The 4,182-nt window shown below is 43.0% G+C and overlaps 1 long non-coding RNA gene across 1 annotated transcript; it reads left to right on the forward strand.

Annotated features, from left to right (window-relative positions):
* Nucleotides 1-493: 493 nt before the first annotated feature.
* LOC111560046 lies at nucleotides 494-2,671 on the forward strand. The gene is made up of 2 exons (XR_002741514.2): nucleotides 494-734; nucleotides 1,971-2,671. It is a non-coding gene; the product is annotated as an uncharacterized LOC111560046 (long non-coding RNA).
* Nucleotides 2,672-4,182: the final 1,511 nt, after the last annotated feature.

The following is a 4,182-nucleotide window of genomic DNA, read 5'->3' on the forward strand; positions in this document are numbered from 1 at the left end:
GGTTATCCTCACTGCTTGGATGTAAATCCTAAAGCCATAATCAGTATTTTCTTTCCTCCACTATGTATTTTGAATTTCCGTTATATTTGACTAGTAGGAGGGTCTAACTGTGTGCCCAGTGGAGAGACTTGGGACCTTTATCCTGAAGCCTTAGCCACCTGGCCCTTGTTGGGCTGTGGTTGCTGTACCTGCTGATTCTTAGTTACCACTAAGTGCTGAAGCACCAAAAAACGTCCCAGGGAGCCTCCTCTTTTTCAGATATATTCCTCCCTGTCCCCAAGGTGTAGCAGCAATTCTAACTCCCCCATGGTTATTAAGGTCAATTTTTATCCCCTGTAGAGTTAACTCTTTGCTTATTGGTTCCCTGGCATGACGAGCCCAACACGACCAGATGGTAGTTGTACCTCCAGCTACACTAGAATGCTCGCAGTGCACCCTGGGAAATAGAACTAATGATGATGTAATGTAAAGGATGGTGATGAGAAGCATGCATTCTGCAAGTGTGTCACCAGGAGTGATGGTGAGAAGTACCAGCCCCACTTCTACCCTTGGTTCCCACACCTGTATATCCAATGAACTGGGGGCACAGAACCAGAAATGAACCATTCGTTCAGAATACAAACCACATTCTGGAGGACTGCACCTCACAGGATGCTACTTGAGCTGGTGCCTTTGCCAAACCTCTCTACTATATTCTATAGTCCGTTCTTCTCCTTCAGCTGATATCGTACATGGTAAGTCTAAAGGGTTCTGTGGATATGTATCTATTCTTTTGCCTCTTTTGGGGTAAAGTGGGTCTATTCTCAAGATGAAGCAGAGAGAAGAAGGAAAGTATATGACAAATACATGTGCAGTTTTCTATTCAACTTAAATAATGATTTCGTGGTGGATGCAACAAAATTCATTTTGCAAATTATTCAGGGAATCCAAAGTGCCATGCAAAAGTTGTGGTTGTTTACAGTGATCACAGGATAGGGAATTTGGCTAAGAAAGCCATCCAGACTGGTGCAGAGCTGTTTTTTTTTTGATTACAGATAGAGCCAGGCTGATGGCCTGAAGTACATGGGCAGCAAAAGAGAAACGGAAATCCCTTGATGTCTGCTATCTCCTCCTCACTCTCCTTCTTTCTGCAACAACTGCCTTAGCTTCAGGCACCTTGAGTACTGTGGGCAATTTAGAAAAAGAAAATACAATTTGAAATTCTGAATTTGCAAGGGACTATAAGAATAATCGATAGTAATGAGTTTAAAAATCAACTTTTGAGGGGTACCTGGGTAGCTCAGTTGGTTGAGTGTCAGACTCTTGATTTCTACTCAGGTCATGATCCCAGGGTCATGGGATTGAGCCCTGCATTGGGCTGTACTGAGCATGGAGCCTGTGTGAGATTCTCTCTCTCTCTCTCTCTCTCTCTCTGTGTCTCTCTCTTTCCCACTGCCCCTCTCATCTGCTCTCTATCCCTCTAAAATTTAAAAAAAAGTTCTTTAAAAATCTACTTTTTATTGCCATCTTACTAGCTGCAAAATGTTTTGAACCATGAATTTTTGCAATAGTGCAGCACAGTACATTTTTACACTTTGAATAAAGAATAAACTTCACAAAAGGGGAGCGGGCAGAGTGTGTATACAGGCGATGAGGTAGGCACAGCACAGCACGTGTGAGGGGTCAGGACAGTCAGGAGAGGTAGGTCCGTGCTGCTGGTGGAGCTCAGACATGGCGGCTGTTGTTACTCACCCCAAATCCTCAGCAACAACTGGGCTGTGAGGGCCATGGAGCAGCTGGAGAAAACAACACCCTGTGTTTAAGAACATTAGCTTCAAGGGGCTGGAAGCAAATATGTTAGATTCCCCCTTTCTGTCTCGATCCCCATGCAGCTTATTACGAAGACGTCTTGGGTTTTCAGCAGTTCTCCACAGTGAAAGGAACTCACCTGGGCACCACAGATGACACCTTCTCTGTTCAATTTGCTACAGGGTGTGTCTCCATCTCCCGGCAGCATGAGATGATGGAACCGAATGTTTCAATGACACCCGTGAAAGTGAGGGAAATACGGCATTGGGTACATAAGAGAAATGTGTCGCCCAGTTTCCAGACCAAACAGAAGCTTCTTCTATAGAGTATTCAGAAGAGGAGTCTGCCTTAACTCTGGCCCCAGAGGGAAGAGCTGCCCACGAGACTGTGACTGCTCACGATGTGGAGTCAGACCTCAATGCCAAGGAGCGTGTGCTGTGTTTCATCTTATCGTGAATTGCAATAAACATGTATGATACATCTGAAATGTAAAAAGCAATAGCTGTTAGTGTGAGGCAATGTTGTACGTGACACCATGCCAATGGTTCATCGTTAGGCAAATCTCTAATGGTAGTGCTGGAGTTGCTCTGTAGACCTAAAAGAAAAACCCAGATGTCAATTCTGGTAAGGATGATAAAGGATGGAAGAAGTCCAATGCAGTGGAATTGAAATCAAGTGATTGGCTCTTCTCCTCCATGACGGTGCTACATTGCCACTGGTGATAGGGCATTCAGTAATGGTAGCAGCTAGATCATTCTGGATGAGAGAGAGCCCATGCTGTATAGTCCATATGTAGTCTTTATCTCTGGCACAATGGCCACATCATTCATAACTCATTGTGTCAGCCCCACTCAGCTCAATAAATATGATGATTGACACAAGATGGATCATCTTGTCCAGTCAGTTGTTGATTTCCTTTTCTGTGTTGAATGCTCTTCAGTAGCTATTAATGTAAGCCATAAACGTTTGCATACTCTGTCCACTTCCATTGGTCCATCAACTTGTCTATTCTCCAGACTTTCTTGCCTCTGATTTTTTATTATTGTTCCTTCAGGCACAGGAATCAATGTATACTCATAACTCAACCTTCACATAACTCAACTATCCCTTCCACACATGGTAAACAATGAACTGTACTGCTCACAGTTTTTAACATTGATAGAATCTTCTTAACCACAGTCTTTTGAGGCCACCTCTGAGTGAGGCTGTGGTGTGGCCGCAGTACATTTCTGGCTGGTCCCAATGTATTATGTATTACCATCTGTGGACCAGACCTGAGGTTTTCCTTCTCTGTTATTTGGATGTAATTGTTTCAGGTTGGGTTTCCTAGGAAGCAGACTCTGTTTAACATGCGAGATTTAACATGCAAGACATTTATTAGAGTGTGCTCTTGAGAACAATATCTGTGGAAGGAAAAGGGAGGGGGCAGGATTGGGCAGGAAGAAAATTGAGCTGTGACAGTGTCTGTGGAATGCCTTTGATAGCCCTGAAGAGAAGGCTGAAGACCAGAAGACTCTTGAGAGCTGTCCTGGGCTGGATAAAGGCACCAGACCTTTCTTTGTATCCTTTATCAATGGTCACAGAATGTAGGCTACCCAAGAAAGGAAGAGATCTTAGGCAAGGAAGCTCTGTTCAGCTGAGGCAATCCCAAAAAGGGCTGACAGCTGAGGGCTGGTTATCACAGTATGTGGGGTTAATGAGTCCTTTATTCCTGAAGGGAGATCTGGGTAGCAAATCTCAGCATGTGCCAGAGGGGTCAACCTTTAGAAGATATGATTTGAAGGAAAGGCATTGGTACAACAGTGATGGCTTCCATGGAAGTCTGTGAATGTACTTTGCTTGTTCTTTCTGAACCTGCTCAAAGTCTGAACCTGTAAGAAACATTCTCCCCATTCACACACAGGATTGCTATTATGCCCCCTGAACCATTTGGTTTGGTTGGTAATACCCAGCTTTTGATGGGCAGCTCTGGCCACAAAGGTATTTGTTATCGCAGGTAAAAACTCCTGATCTGAATACCTATATTTTTAATTCACTGGAAGCAAGAAAGCCAAATTCCTATCTGGAAATTTACCACATTGATGAAGAACTTGTCCTTAGAACTTATTTAACTTTGCTTTTAATCTGTATGTTTATTGATGACCATAGCAATCTCATGGAGAATTGGGGTATTAGAATACTGGGGCACGAATCAAATTTGAGCATTCACGTATGAACTCATTCTCTTGAACAGAAAAATTTCATGGATGTAACAATGAAATGACTGAGCAAAAGAACATGCATATGATAGGAATGCTTACAAGATGTTTTCAATTTGCTCTTTTGGCAACCAGGATCTGAATAAACTAAAATTGCAATTTCTTTGTGTATTCTGTTTTATTTTAGAATATGGAT

This window comes from Felis catus, chromosome B1 (assembly GCF_018350175.1).
Source record: "Felis catus isolate Fca126 chromosome B1, F.catus_Fca126_mat1.0, whole genome shotgun sequence".
In the NCBI taxonomy this organism is placed as follows: domain Eukaryota; kingdom Metazoa; phylum Chordata; class Mammalia; order Carnivora; family Felidae; genus Felis; species Felis catus.